Raw genomic sequence first — 16,547 nt, forward strand, 5'->3', positions numbered from 1 at the left:
GGCGGCCGGGGCCCGCGCCCCAGCTCCCGCCGCCGCCGCCGCCGCCGCCGCCGCTGGGCTTGAGCGGCCGCCGCCTCGTCACCATGAACCCCGGAGCCGCGCCCGGGAGAGCCGCGCACGAGGAGGCGGAGCGGGAGGCCCGGCGCCGCGGGAAGCGGGAGCCGGCGGGCGGGCGGCCGAGAGGGAAGGAGCGAGCGAGGAGCGAGGGCGGGCGGGCGGGAGGGAGGGAAGGAGGGAGGAAGGGAAGGAGGGAGGGAGGGAAGGAAGGAGGGCGGGCGGGTGGGTGTATCCCGGCCCGGGGACCGGCCTCCACCGCCGCCGCCGGCGCTGCCCGCCGGCCCGGGGGGAGAGGGGCGCGGGGCCGAGACGCGGGCGGTGAGTGGAGGCGGGAGGGGGCGTCCCCGCGCAAGGGGTGGGGTCTGGGGCAGATGGGTGGGGCGCAGGCTTGGGGTGAGGGGGCGTCAGAGGGGTTCTGGGATGGGTGTCGGGAAACCTGAGCAAACGAATGGAGTGAGGGCTGGGGGATGAGCCTGGGGCAGATGCGTGGGACGAGGGGCGTGGGGATGGACTGGCAGAGGCCCGCTGGTGGGTGGGTGGCATTCGGCGCGGTGTGGGGGCCCGCGGGCTGAGGCGGAATCTCGAGGAGGCAAGAGCGACGGCACCCGAGACCGGGTGTTTACCCGAACAAGGCCAGAGTCTCGTAGACATCTGGGGTCGGTGGGGGATGCTGGGTGAGGGGCGTCCTGGCACTGTAACCGACCCGCCAGGTGCGTGGGCGCGGAGGCCCGGGCTGCAAGGCAGTGCTCCTTCATACCTAGGCGGCCCGCGGAGGGACCCTGGGACGCTGAGCATCAGGGGAATGCGGGAAAGTTTCGGTGAGACCCGGGAGTGACGTGGGGTGGTAGAAGGGTCCCCGGATGCGAGGGCGAGAAATGTCCCGCCGGGAAGTCTGTAGACCCGGGCAGAACCCGCATCAGCACTCGAGCCAAGCCCACTTGCGGGGCGGCAGGACTTCGAGGATCTACGACACCGAAAAAACCTGGGCAATGGGCATTTCCGGGCGATTCGCAGCTAGGTGGTCTGGGGGCCCTGTTGAGGGCTGAAGAGTGAAAGGGGCCTCTGGTGGGCCGCGCTGGACAAGGAAGGTGCATGTGCCGGGAAACCGACCACAGTCAGGCCTGGGTCGACGGCCAGAAAGTGGACAGGACAAGAAAGCGCCCCCTCCGCCTCGGAGGGTCTCATCCCTAAGGCATCAGCGCATTCTCGTTCCAACTTGCGGGCCACATTCACTGCCCAGTAAGCCAGTGGGCGGGGCAGTGCCGCAGGAGGGCGGGTGGTGTGTGTGGGGGGGTGCGCTCTCGCTCACTCTCCACCAATCAAGAGAGCTTGGGCGGGCCGGCGGAGCGTGACGTAGGTGGGCGGGGCTGAGTGGGCGGCCTGGCTGAGAACTCCAGGCCTCCTCTCGCTGCCTAGAGCGCGCGCTTTGGGCCTTGAGGGCAAGTCCTCCCTGAGCCCTGGGACTTTCAGCAGGCGAGGCTGACAGGACCTTTCCAAATTTTCCGCCTCCCGCAAGCCTGGATCTGGACTCAGTCCGGTCATGTGCTTCCCCCGGGGGACCAGTGAGCCAAAGTTTTAAAGACACTTCCTGAAGCGATTCTGCTAGAGGTCAGTCCAAAGACCTCACTCTCCTCTTTGGAGAGAGACCTGGGACAAGGCTGCAGAGATTAGGCAGGTAGGAAAGCACTTAAGCAGACCTGCTGTAAAATGTAATTGTTAGTCAAGAGGTGGGTGTTTTGCCCTCAAATCCAAGACCACAGTGGCATTCTGGCACTGCATGGAGGTGGGGATGGATGGCTAATGACAACTGCCCTTGAAGTATGCTCACCCATGAGTAGCTGTTCTTCTAAGGACAACTTTGGGATCCCAGTGAGTAACCTGGGGCAGCTGAGCCAAGAAGATTGAAATGCCCTTTTGGTTAGGAAGAGAAGCCTAGGTTTAAGTAGACAAGGCTCAAGGGCATGACCTCGCTAACCTTCCCAATTACAAACTGAATTAGGTGCGGGACACCCAGGACTTCTTTTGTCCCAGCTTTTGATGCCCCTTCATGTTCTGAGGGTGTGACTGGCGGCCTGGTGAACTCAGATGTTCTCTGAATTAAATTGAAAAAGACTACTGAATTCTAAGGAGTCAGAAGGGGACCTTACAGAGATAGGTGTTTGGGGAGGTTCTAGGGATACAGTTCTACAAGTTTTGGTATATCTCCACAGAGATCAGTGTCTCTGCTCTCTGGTTGATGAGGCATCCCAAATAGTCCATCAGCAAGAGTCAGCTGATGGGAACACTGGGACTCACTGTCCATGTGGATAAGGCTGGTATTCCTTTGGAGGCAGGAGGGTGAAGGTACTTCCAAAAGTTCTGTTCAGTTTACCAAGGGTAGGAAGGAACTCGACAGTCCTTAGGAGTACAGAGCCACAGGAAGTGATTTTCACGTGTGGAGTCTGTATGGTTTGGCCTTTTCTGCAGCAGTGACTCCTTGGAACACTTTAGTAACAATTTTCCCTCACCTGCAACCTCCACCATCCTCACCTTCATGAGATCACCTCTCAACCTTCATCTCAGGCCCATGCAGGAAAACAGCTGTCTTTTAAAGCCCTTGTTCCTTTCCATATGCTTCATTTAAAATTTCAATTTATTATTTACTTTATAAATATTAATAGAAATCAAAGAAAAATCTTATCCTATCCTTAAATCTATCTTTATTTTCCTCCATTTCCCTTGTCCTTAATTGTATGCTGACTAAATTTTTATGTAGCTATAAAGTGTTTAAAATTCTTGGTTACATTTTTCCATATGGTGACATAATCGTGGTTAAATGTCATTATAAATGATTGCACCTTACTAAAAGGTCATTATAAATGATAACACCTTACTAAAAGGGTCTTAAATAACACAACATCTTGGTTTTATACGTGAAGGAAACATTTAAAATTTATTGGAACAACTTGATTATCCATGAAGAGAAAATATGTCATTACTGTAGTTCTTACTGTATATTCAAGATCAATCAAATAATTAAATATAAAAATTAGCAAATATACCAAAATAGATTTCAGCCAATTCTTTTTGATCTTGGATGAGAAAGACCCAAGAATGATAAAAATTCCAGAAATTTTAAAGGATATGATTGACAATTGTTCATTCAATAAACATTTATTGAGTGCCTTCTGTGTGGTAGGTTCTGTTCTAGGCACTGAGAATCTTAGCATTGTCCAAAGTGAGAATTAAGGAGTTGAGCTTATTCCCTCACACAAGTCAGTCATCATGGCTAAGGGTCATTTGGGGCCTTAAGCCTCCAACCATTTAAGGGCTCTCTGGGAATTTGAGCAGAGTGGCCCCAGCAACTAGAAGACAGCCATTGGAAGTCAACACATAACAATCCCCAGAGAGGGAGGCCCAGAAACAGTAAAAAGGGTCTGAGGGATCTAGAAAGATCACCAAAGTGTTGGTGAAAGTCACAATTCCCAGACTCCCATCATACAGTGACCTTGCTCCACTTGTACAAGAACAGGTGTCATGTTTAACTTAATTTTTATTTAAATATATTTTCAAACTGAAAACTAGCAGATAACATTTAAAAAAAAAAAAGGCAAATAGAAAACATAGGAAGGACCATGACCCTATAAAGAAAGTGCTGCAAAGAGTGACAGAGAAGAGATTGGGATGCCAAGGACAGGGGAACATAAGGCTAGGGCTGGTGAACTTGGTCCCAAAAGGCCAAAGATAGGAACAGATAGGAAAGTCAGACATATTGGTGATGACATCCTGGACTAGAGACTGTTAGAGCCCTAGAGTAGAGCTCTGATTTGGGTGGGATAGGTGGACTATTAAAGTAGAGATAAGACTCTTGTAAGGATACTAGGGTGAGCAGTGAGTGAGGTTGCCCCTGAAGACTGGACATTGGGATCAAAATTTAAAATGGCTAGGTTTAGGGTTTTGGTGATGGATAGAGCCCAGATCAAGCAAAGCCTTCTACACCAGGAAACACATCTGGGCTTGATTTAGGGAGTGGGGAATGGAAGTGACATAATCAGACAGTGTTTAGAAAATTCCTGCAGATTAACAGAGTGTGTTGGGACAATGCAAGAGGCAGGGAAACATACAGAAGATGCTGCATTAATATATAAAGATGATGACATTTGTGGGATGGAAAGGGCTGGGTAGACTCCTGATATATTTTGGAGGGAAGATGAACAAGTCTTGCCTACAATTGGGTTTGAGGAATGAGGGATGAGCAAGGAGGAAATGGCCTCCTGCTTTCTGGCTTGGGCACCCAGGTAAAGAGTTGAGGGTCTTCTGAGATGCTCACTGCATCTGTCATTTCCAGACTGCTCCTGACTACCCTCCATACTTGAATTTCTCCTCCATGTTGTTTTTTTCCCCTCATCCTGCTATATTTTCTTTAATTAAGTACAAAGGCATATCACCTAGAGATCATTTATTTCAGCCACTGCTCTGCTTGGTTGCCAGTCTCTTGTCTCTTTCTTCAGCAATAGTAAGGCAGATTCCTTTTCCTCATGGAAGAGAAATCCATGGTTTGTTTCCTTTGCTAATAACAAAAACGTTGGAGAGCCGGGTGGCAAAGCTGTTGCCACTGGCATCTTTCACATGAACCACATCAAAATAGCCAGGATCAATCTATTTATTTATCTATCTCTATATCTCTGTCTATCTATCTCTTTCTCTCTCTCCTTCCCTGCATCCCCCTCCTCCCTCCCCCCTGCCTTCTTCCCTCCTTCCTCCCCCTATCCCCCTCCCTTTTCTCTCTCTCTCTCTCTCTCTCTCTCTCTCTCTCTCTCTCTCTCTCTCTCTCTCTCTCAGCAGTCACACCAATTCTTCCCAAATTAGCACCTCCAGTTACCATACACATGTTACCAGTGTCAAACTTGATGAAATCGGTAATCTTGCCAGTCTCCAAATCAATCTGAATGGTATCATTCACTTTGATTAGGGGATCAGGGTAGCAAATGGTTTGAGCATCATGAGTCACTAGAAGAGGGATTCCTTTGTGCCCACAAAGATAATTTCTCACTTTGCACAATGTGTACTTGGCCTTCTCAGGTGTAATATGATGAACAGCAAAATGACCCTTGGTGTCACAGATCAGACAGAAATTCTTTCCAGTCTCATCAATGCTGATGACATCTATAAAACTGGTGTGGTATGTTATATCAGTTTGGACTTTGCCATCAATCTTAATGAAGTGCTGAATGCAAATCTGTCTTACTTCATCTCCTGTCAGGGCATACTTAACTCTGTTCCTTAGAAAAATGATGAGAGGAAGATGTTCTCTCAGCTTGTGGGGACCAGTGGATGGATGAGAAGCAAACACACCAGTCAGTTTAATCCAGCATCCAATACTTTGGAGCTGCTACCCACTGCTTCAGATGCTTCTTGGGACCGTGAGCCATGGCGGCTCTAGGCACAGAAAGAGGCCTCCTTCTTCCTGTGTGCTCCATGCTGTTCTTGATCTGCTTTGTCTCTTCTCTGTTTTTTTGTGTGTGCTACTCTGTCTTTGGATCTCTGTTTTTCTGACTAGCTTTACTAGACTAACTAGCTGGATTAGTCTTCCCAGATCCTTTCAAGAGGAGGCAGCAGGTCTCCTGCTGAGAAAGGAGGGAAGTAAGATCTAGGCAGAGACTCCTGGTGGTTAGTCAAGTGGATACACAACAGATCCTGCCCACAGGTCTCTATTTTGGAGTCACTTTTGGACATGAATGAGGTTCTGTAGATAGCAACCCTGCTCTCCTGTTGTGCACTAGGCCCAGAGTCTGCAGTCAGTCCCAGAGGGATATGCATCTGGTGCCTTCAGTATGCCAGGCTTGGGTCAAATACAGTGCACAAAGCACTCAAGGGGCCCACAGCTTAGTGGATAGAGTAGGCAGAGGAAAAAATCAGTGGGCAGTAGAGTAGAGCTGATTTATTCTGGCAGTTCAGGGAGTCACCATAGAAGAGATGATGCTAAAAGTCCTTTTCAGAGGTCTCAATTTTCTCAGTGAGAGGAATTTTTCATCCAGGATCCACAGAGAAGGCTGCATCAAGGAGCAGTACAACATGATAAAGGAAGAGATTGGGGTCCCAAAGATCCAGTTGACTTTAGAATTTAACCTGCATAATATGGAGCCTCTGATGATTTCCTGAGCAAAGAACAGGTACCATTTAAGAAACTAGAGCAGATCTGTGGGTTGAAGTGAAAACTCAAATCAGTTAAGCAACCATGGGGATGCTGTTAGCTCATGTCACCAAAGAATGGTTATATGCCAGGCTGGAATGGTCTGGAAGTAGTATACCTGAAACAAGGAAGTGGTAGTCCTTGGTGGGTGGGTGAGGGGTGAGAAATTAACTCCAGCTGGACCAGGAAGATTGAAGTGTTGCTAGGAAACCAGACGGATACCTAGATACCTAGCTCCCACTCAAGATTCTATAGGACATCATCTCTAAGGGGTCTCCAACAGCTATTGTTTTGCCCTTGAAACCTTGTTTCTTCAGTATCCCTATCCTTCCTTACCAATACTAGCCCTCACCATCACATACGGGTTCTTTCAATCAAATGCCTATGTCCACGGCACCTAGGGCTTCCTATTTATCTTCTCCTATCCTTATCACCAAGGATGTCATCCACCTGACCCCAGGTCTTACTGTTGTACAGCATCCTTCCCACCGACTGATATTATCAAAAACAGGGCCTCAAATGGGTCAGTGGTCCAGCAGGTACAGCCTGCCCCCTGGTGGCTACCATGTTGTAAGGTCTTTTTGGTGTTTAGCTGGATATGGAAAAAGACTTGTCTACCCGCCAGCTCTTTGGGGTATGTCATAGCCAGAGTGGGTCCAGTCATATCTCCCACTCCACCCAGCTGACATGATTTGCTCATCTTGTCAGTTTTCCCCAGGGTATTAACAGGAAAGACCTCAGGAATGTGAGGACCTGTGTGCTTGTCTGGAAGGTTAGAGAGCAGGGGACCTGGAGTGATGTGCCCCATTTGGCAGCCAATCTTGGAAGAGGGAGTTGAAAAGGAAGAGTGGACGCTGGCTACTGGCATAGGAGAAAAGGGCAGCCAGCCAGGACTCCTGAGCACTGAGGAGAAAAGGACATTTGGTCTAAAGTTGGTGGTTACAAAGTGCTTTGGGGAATTTGAGAGCAAGACAAAGTCTGATCTGAGATAGACTCTGAACCCTTGGGACTGAGATGAAACATTATCAGGGTACCCCAAAACCCAAGAAGACTCGATGGAGAATATGCTTTTCTCTTTCCTACTACCTGCAAAATTCCAGCCTTGCCCTACCCAGAGAACTTTTGTACAAAAAAGAGCACTGCTCTAGACTCAGCCCCAGGGATCCTGGGTTTGGGGGAAGACATGCCCCACCCTGAAACCTTATTACAAAGGAATAACCCCTGGAGCAATGTAGGAAGGCCCTATGTGCCCTCAACCCAGGAGTGGTTTAATCTCTTGAAAGAACGGAGTCTTGGTCTGGGGTTGTGGCTCAATGGTAGAGTGCTTGCCTGACATGTGTGAGGCACTGGGTTTGATTCTCAGTACTACATACAAATAAATGAATAAAATAAAGGTCTATCAACAACGTTTAAAAAAAAGAGTCTTTAGTTGACTCTGAGCCCCTTGAGGTGGGACCTCATACTTTTAGCTACCACATGGATTGTCCTTTAATGCCTCTTACATATCTTAGGTACCAGCTATCACCTGGCCAGGATGATAGAGGCTACTGTTGCTTGGCTACTAACATCTATGGCCTCTCTCACCCAAACTTCCCAGGTCCTGAGGTCTGGCTCAGTCATAGGTTTCTGGTGGTCTCTGCCAATATGGGCTGTGTTGGATTGCAGGTAGACAGAGCAGATAATGGCCAAAGTTTGCATCATTCCCAGGCTGCTGATAAAGCACAATCATAGTGCCATGTGTGTGTGTGTGTGTGTGTGTATGTGTGTGTGTTTTCGCACGCATGCACAGCCCCACTGGAAGGAAAGACTGCTGCCTTCTCAAGTCATTTATAGTACCAGCTTTGACAGGAGGCTGCCTGTGGCAGAACCTCCCACTGGCACCATTCCCATGGGTGGGGCCCTGGCCAGGCAGCTTTGGCCTTAGATGCACATCTTGGCACATGCGGCTACATGCTCACTTGCACACAGGCTCATATACATGTCAGGACACAAGGTCCACGTGATAACGTCGAGTCTGCCCAGGCTGGTTTCTCTATGTTGGTGCTGCCTGTTTCCCTCCCATCTTCCCAAGTGGCAGACCTGACAAGCACTATCCTACCCCTTCGGCTGTCCTCAAATGTAGCCTCCTGCCCTCTTAGTTCTGGACAGACTCTCAGAGCCTCCCTTATGAGCATAATCACAAGTGAGAGCAAAGGAGCCACTAAAGATAATGTCTACTTTTCACCAGGACTTACTGGGAGATCTTAGGGAGACCTCCCTAAGACCTTCCTATTAAAAACTGCATTTTGGAGAAATTGAGATACTATCCATCTGGATTTTGCTAGACCCAGAGCTTCATAATGTCCACTGTCTATGAGTCCCTGATGGCTTTTGATAAGATAAATGAAGGGAGGTGTGGCCCCCATCTACCAGCTTATTGTATACCAAGCTCTGGCTGGGTACCATGTGCCCCCAAAGATGAGAGGCCTCCTTGGCTACAAGGAATGGAGACTCTCAGGGAAGGACCAGTAGGAAGGTCCTGCAGCTCGGGTCTCTGCCCATCCAAGGCCTCCCAGCAACCTAGCACAGACCATGGAGAAACCTATTACCTGTCAGGCTTCAGGGTGACCAGGCCCCACAGCTGAGCTCTGGAAACTGGGTCATTCAGGGCCAGGGCCACTCCTGACCAGAATTCCTGATACCCCAGACAAGTCATTTGTAATGAATGTGACACAGCTGCATCCCGCATCTCTGCTTCTCTTTTGGTCTGACCATTTATCTTCCTGTTAACAATTCAGTAATTTTCCTACTTTAAATTCTGGAGAGAGAGAAAAAAAATTAGTTTGGCTAAATTCATTACCATTTTTCAAGTGATTATGGATGTGCAAAAAAAATTAACCCCAAAATTAGTGCCTTAAAAAAAGCAAAACTATTTATATGCCTATGGGCTTGCAATTTGGGCAAGGCTTGGTGGGGATAGCTCATCCTGCTCACCTGTGGTGCTGGGAGGCTGAGTGCTGGAATCATCTGAAGCCTTACTTTCTCACATGCCACGCTGATGCTGGCTCTCAGTTGAGACCTTTGGACATTTACTGGGACACCTACAAATGATTGTGTTTAGCCAAGTCTTACTTTTCATATGCTGATGTTTTAATATCTTGCAAGTCTTGCTGACCTTGGAGATATTATCCCTTTCAGAGATGATTCCTGGCAAACAACTCACCTGTGAGGGTGTCTTTCATATGAAAAGCAACCAATCTAGAGCTTCACCAAACAATTATGTTCCAGGGACCCCTATATTCTTGACCTAGAAACCCCAGAACTGGATAATTTGGGACAACCCCTATGCCCCAGGGCTGCTGAAATGATTTAAACTTGCAGGTCCTGAATCTGTACCCTGTCTCACCTGTTCCTTCCTGTGGAAACTGCAATAAAGGCTCTTACCCTGATTTCCCCTCCTCTGGCTTCTGGATCAATCTTGATACTTCTTTCCTTGGAGGCCCCCATGGCGTGATGTTCCCTCTTCTTTCAGTGTGTAACATACTGTCTCTTCAATGTCTCCTGTTTTCCTATTGACTTCACCAGATCTGAATAATAACAATAATAAACACTATGTTTTTAAATAGGGGTTTCTCCAGTGGCCTGAGCTTCCTCATGATCTGGTGGCTGAGTTTCAAGGTGGGTGTCCTCTGAACAAGAGTCCCAAGTGGAAGCCATATCACATCTTATAATCAAGGCTCAGAAATTACTCGGTGTCATTTCTGTTGCATTCTGTTCACCAAAACAACCACAAAGCCCTGCCTGGGTTCAGGGGAAGAAGTAGCCTCTACTTCCTGAAGGGGTGTGGTGAGGCGTTAGAAGAGCATGTTAATTGAAATATTTGGTCAATTTTGGAAAATACAGTCCAGTTCTCCACTTTTCCTCTCTGGGCAGAGCTCTTCATGCCAGCCCATCTCAGGGATCACAGGTCAGTTGGTGATTGGGCTGTTTACAAATTAGGTGACTAATCTGATCCCTAGTGTTGCTCTTAGACATGACCAGGAGGGGTTCATTCAAGCCTTTGTCCTCTTCTTCATGGAATGAGAAATTTGCAGGATACTATGTGAAGTTTATGCAACCACAGTCCTGTTATAGAATGTACTTTGGGTACCCAGACTCTAGAAGCTCCTATCCAAACAGCTCTGAACCCACTTCTAAGAGGGATAGGAATCTCTTCAGCAGATCTGTTTCTTGAAGGCAAATCATACTATGGTGAGGAGAGGTTAAAAGGTGGTTATTCTCAGAGTGGAGTGGGGTGAAGATGCAGCTTGAACATATCTGCTGTGGAAGAGCCTACCTGCATGAGCATAGACTCACATGTCAGGGAGAAGGGAGGTTGGTGGTAGACCAGGAGCTGGGCCTGATGCTTTCTATGTTGTCTCCCAGTGCAGCACTCTTAAGAAGTCTGATCATTTTAAGTTTGAACCTGGTCTTTCAGCCTCATTAGATTAGATGGTGTGGGGGGGTCCCACTTAATTCTCTCGTGCCACAAATGACAGAGGTAGTCCAATCAGCATGGTTCAATCAGCTATGGGGAATGGGTGTAGAGAGTATGCTCCCCTGGTTTGGATAGATCCTAAGGCAGCTGGAGATGTATAAAGCCCTGTCACGGGACTCAGCCTTCAATACCCCTCTTGGAGACAGAGATGAATAATGACATTTTACAGATGAGGACACAGGCTTAGTGAGGTTAAGTGGCTTGCTCAGTCACACAACTGGCGTGTGGAGATGAGATGACAATGACTACCCTCGTACCTGGGTCTCCTTTCTGTCCAGGAAGCCGCTGCTCAAGATTATAGCCAGGTCTCTGGGAGACTTTCCAGATCTTGCCTCTTAGCTCCTGCCAATATTTTACATTTAAGTAGGTGGCTTAGAAAAGGATTCTACTAGATTTGTTTGAAGAAGGGATGGCATTGACAAAAATTTAGAAAATTACTCTGGGATAAATAATAATAGCACCCTTCAACCTGAGTGGAGATGTGTTTATTTGGGGTGAGTAGCAGATAGTCAGGCTGAGATGCATCCTGAAAAAGTCGGCCTGAGACCCAAAATTTAGTATATATGTGCTCACTGGGCTTCGATATCCTCAGGAAGCAAAACTCACAACTCTAGACTGCATATCTGTTGAATTGTCCCCAGAGAAATATGAAGAGAGAGATCTGACAGGCTCAAAGTTATATCCATTGTGTGCTTAGTTCTTGGCATCTTCCTTTCCCTCGGTCAGGAATGCCCTTCCCTGCCTCCCAAGGCCTGGACCATCAGGGAGCCTGGTCTGTGCTCTCCTTGGGCTATGAGCTTGTTAATAAGCAGAAAAGAGTGATTGAAGTCTGGGAAGGGGGAGGTAGCATGGACATCCCTTAGATCAATGTGCAAACTTAGTTAGCACCTCCTAGCTCTGGCAAATTGGGCTGCATGCACCAAGGTAACCATCTCAAGCTGCACAGGGGCCCTGAAGGAGGCCCTGCTACTCACCTGGGTTTTCTTTCCTCCTTGAAAGGCTTGATATGCCAAGAACAACATTTCCCTTTTCAATAATAAAAACTACTTTCTTTTTTTTCATAACTTTATTCATTCACTTTATAAGTTAAAGTTTCTTTTTCCCCTTTATTTACATAAACATTTTTTTTTTCTTCAACAGTGGGGCCCTGAAAGATTGGGAGATACCCCTCTAGCACTGTGTGTGTGTGTGTGTCTGAGACCAGAAACCAGAAGGGCAGATTGCTTGCACCTTTCTGAGGCAGCTAATGAAATGCAGGCCTTCCGTGGGGGAAGACTGTCTGGACCACAGCCGCTTGTTTTCATCCCTGAGGACTGGAGCTGCCTTCAGATTTCAACTGCTTTATTGTCAAATTGATTATTTATATAAGAGCTGTCTTTGCTTCCTCACTGATGCTAGGCTAGTTTAAAAGTTCCAGATGCAGCAAAGCATGCACTGGCAATAGTTGTTATCAGCAAGACTGCTTAAGATCAAATCAAGAAAACAGCTTGAAACCAGAGACTGCCACTGAAGCAAAATCCAGCCCAGCAGTCTGTACTAGTAGCAGACACAATTTGTTGTTGTTCTTGTTGTTTTTTGCCTGTATGGTGCAGACTCTCACAGTGTTTTGTTGTCATTATTCTTTGTTATCTGTTAGCAGAGCCTCAGACATGCTAGGCAAGCACTCTACCCCTGAGCCACACCCCTTTTAAACAATAATAATAATTACAGACCAAAGGAAACATTATGAAAATAAAGAATTCCTATAAACTTTAATTAGATTCCTCAAATATCAATGTTTATTCCCCCAGTTTATTATTGAAACTGCTTGAAAATAAGCTGTGGACTTACCCTATTTACTTCAAATTTTCCTAAAATACAAAAACAGCCTTTATGTAATCACAATACAATTATCAAATCAGGAAACTGATGCAGTTTGATTATCTAATCTATAGACCATATTCCCATTTCACTAATAGACCTACTCTGTCCCTTAAAGCAATAGAGAAAATTGATTTTTTGTGGTTTAGGATCCAATGAGAGATTCTGTTGCCAAATTTCTTTGTTTTCCTTTAATCTGTATTATTATTATTATTATTATTATTATTATTATTATTATTATTATTATTTCTTCATGACTTTGATAGTTTTGAAAACTACAAGCTAGTTATTTTGTAGAATGTCCCTTAGTACGGGTTTTTCCATTGTTTCTTCAATCTCATGATGACATTGAGGTTGTGCATTTGGGCACAGACACTCAACAGTGGTGTGTCATCCTCAGCATTGCGTGGTCTGAGGAGGCACACGTGTAGCTATGTGGCACCAACTTGATCACTTGGTTAAGGCAATGTCTTTAAGGTTTCTACACTGCAGATTCTGTCCCTTTGTATTCTGTCCTTTGTAGCATTTTCTAGGCATGGGGGAGGTACTTTGAGATCACACAAAAATCTTTGTTCTCATTATTCTTGCCTGAATCAGTTATTGTTACCAGATTGACCCAGTTTGTCCAGAGAAATTGGATCAACTTGGCTTTTGAATGTTTTTGGAGTATCCCCTTTCTTCTTTGAGTTCATCCTTACTCTCTGCTATGAGATGCTCTAAGCTCATATTGTTCTTCCCTTCTACTAACCTGGAATCAGTCATCTCTCCAAGGAACCCCCATTCTGTTTGATGGAGAATAGTATTTAGAAACCAAGAGCTGGGTACTGGATATGCTCATGGCTACTGCAGTATCATCGATTCTAGGCTCACTTGATGGACACAGCTATGTAAGTTTATATATCATCTATCTGTGTCAATCCATCTACCTGTCTACATCTCTGTTAACCAATCATCTATCTATACTCTACCTCCTAAAACCATGAATTTATAGACACCTCAAATTCCTATCCCCAAACATGTGGGATATAGCTACCACTTTTGCCTTATTTGTAACTCCCTTCTGATAGTGAGAAATTGATCCCATTATCTATGGTATATTATTTATACATATACATGTATACTCAGTCTTACTTACAATGTCCAGAAAGTAGCTTCAGAATTGCTAACCCATTTCACCACATAACAAAAGCAAATCCAAAAAAAGTCAACTTGCCTTTTGTCAAAATAATGTATTCAAATGTTATTTGCTTTCATTCTTCTACACTTAAACTAGGGTAACTTTTTTCTGTTTATATTCCATTTTACACCACTGCCCCCAATCCTATTGATGATTAGTTTTTAGGTAATACGAACTTGATTCCAAAAGTGAGAGCTACACAGAAAGGTATTCCTAGAGAAGTGTTGTTGCCCTTGGACCTCAGTCTCAACCTCACCACCCTCTCTACCCTGCTTCTACCTGACCACTTTAGGTAACCAGTCTCATTAGTTTCTGATTTATCTTGCCTGTGTTTTATTTTGTTGTTGCTCTTCTTATTTCTCATTTCACACATAAAAGGTAGCATACAATAGATATGCATTTGTGCCTTTTTTCACTTAACAATACAATATAGCCTGAAAATCACTCCATTTTAGTCCAGAGGGATTTTCCTCTTTCTTTCTCTTTATCATTGCATAGCACATACTCCACTGTGTGGATTTACCATGGTTTATTCAACCACCCTTCCATATATGACATTTTGTCTGTTTATCAAATTTTGCATTAAAAACAACACTGCTAGTAATTACTTTCTATGTTGTTGGAAGAGGATCTTAAGGGTAAACTTCTGGAAAACTGGGTCAAAAGGTCAACATATGTATCTTTTCTAGGAATTGCATTTCCTCCAGACATGTTCTGTGGAGTGGCATTTTCACCAGCCTCATAGCAGAGTGCCACTTTCCCCATAACCTGTAGAATGTGTGGTTATGTTAATTTTTTGCCAATCTCCCAGGAAAGATTGGCAAAAGTTTAAAATTGCATTTCCCTTGTAATTTGAACCTTTTTTAAAAAAATAAGCTTAAGCCTACGTTAATCTTTTGTAGTGAACCACTGATTCATGTTGTTTGCTTATTTTCCTATTCCTTTTAAAATCTCACCTCTCCCATTTTTGAAAGTTTTTTTTCCCCTATATTAACGATTTAGCCCTTTATCTGTAACATAGACTGAAAATATCTTCCATTTGGTCATTTGATTTTTGATTTTGTTTATGGTGTATTTTGCCCAGAAAAAAGTTTTACTTTTTTTTTGTGGTTAAATCAATCTGTTTCTTTATTGCTACTAGATTTGACTCATAGTTAGAAAGTCTTTCTCTATACCCAGATTTTGCAGGAATCCATACCAGTATTTGTACATTTTCTCTTTTATAGTTAGATCTCTGTTCCATTTAGATTTTATGAGGTATGAATGTGGTTTTATCTGTTCCATGGCTACCCACTGTCCTAGTACCACTTATTAGAGTAAGTCTTTGAGATTGTACCTATATCGTATGCTACTCTTCTATGTTTTGGGGTTGAGCTCTAGACTTTTTATTTTGTTCTGATGCTCTGTCTATTCATGAACAAATACCATACTGTTCTAAGTTTAGAGGGTTTAAAATATGTTTTAATATATAGTAGGGCTGGTCTCCTATCTCCATGGTAGCTTTTGTTTTTTTTAATTTCCCCTCACTATTTTTGTAAATATTCTTGCATATTTGTTTGTTCATACAAACTGTAGTATCACTGGTGGTGTGAAACTCCACATCATATAAAAACCACAAGAATGGAGATCTCAACTAGAATAAGTTATACTCTATGTATGTATAATTTGTCAAAGTACACTCTTTTGTCATGTATATCTAAAATGAACAAATAAAAAACTTTAGTGTCAACTTGTCTATTCTATTTAAAGAAATAAGTTGTCCTTGAAGTGTTTTTAAATTTTTAAATTAATTTCCAACATTTAAAATGGGAGAGACATCACATGAAAATCTGGATTTCTGGTTTTTCTTGAAAATTGAGAAGATCTATCAACACAGACCTTTTCTCTCCTCATGACCTAATAGCGTAAGGCCATTAGCTGCTGCAACCCTCACATGGGCCTTGTGTCTTCCGTCCTCCAGTTCCTCTGACTTCTCACCTTGATCCCTCACACATTTAAGGTCCCTTGTGGCATCTGAATTGGTGACTCTGCCTTTACATGATCGGGAAAGAATACTCCATGCCATCCTTTAGTCCTCCGCCTCTCTATCTTACAATACAGATGTTATAAAGGGGATTTGTATAAGCTTTGTTCACTGCTGCATCTCCAGGGCCTAAGAAGAGGGCATGGCGCATAGTTGGCACTAGGTCAATATGTGTTCAATGACTCAAAGTTTATAGATAGGAAACAAGTAATGGTCAAATGTGTTCTATATCTATAAAGTCATTGAAAACATATCAAATAGAACCAGAACACTGTTGGTGGGAGTAAGTCAGTATAGCCCTTAGAGAAGGCAATTTGGCATTATCTGTCAAAATTACAAACGTATCAACCAGCTGTCTTCCCAGTTCCATTTTTAGAAATTTCTCCTAAACTATGTTTGCACTCAGGTAAAATGACAATGTACAGGATTAGTTATTGAAGTAGTAACAAAAGATTGGAAAGAACATAAATTTTCCTCAAAAGGAGGCTGATTGCATAAATTATGGTTTGTTTACATATTAGAACAATACAATATTACAGTAGTGAAAAAGAATGATGATCCCTGTGAACTAAGAGGGAAAAACACAAAGTATAGAATAGTATACATCATAGGCTACTTTTTGTATATAAAATGAACACAGATCAAAAAATCCATATCATATTTGCTTATAAGTATATAAAGAAAATCTGGATGCATTCACAGGAAACAACAGAGAGAGCTGGGGGTGTAGCTCAGTAGTAGA

At 44.7% G+C, this 16,547-nt stretch overlaps 1 long non-coding RNA gene and 1 pseudogene across 2 annotated transcripts; one reads left to right on the forward strand and one right to left on the reverse strand.

Moving 5' to 3' along the window:
• Positions 1 to 295: 295 nt before the first annotated feature.
• LOC144375042 (uncharacterized) lies at positions 296 to 15,511 on the forward strand. 2 transcript variants are annotated; one of them, XR_013434348.1, is made up of 2 exons: positions 296 to 375; positions 11,886 to 15,511. It is a non-coding gene; the product is annotated as an uncharacterized LOC144375042 (long non-coding RNA). The 2 variants fall into 2 exon arrangements; XR_013434347.1 differs by lacking the exon at positions 296 to 375 and adding an exon at positions 5,371 to 9,886.
• Positions 4,392 to 5,738, reverse strand: LOC120891454 (small ribosomal subunit protein eS4, X isoform-like; annotated as a pseudogene).
• Positions 15,512 to 16,547: the final 1,036 nt, after the last annotated feature.

The sequence above is a fragment of the Ictidomys tridecemlineatus genome, chromosome 2, assembly GCF_052094955.1.
Source record: "Ictidomys tridecemlineatus isolate mIctTri1 chromosome 2, mIctTri1.hap1, whole genome shotgun sequence".
NCBI lineage: Eukaryota > Metazoa > Chordata > Mammalia > Rodentia > Sciuridae > Ictidomys > Ictidomys tridecemlineatus.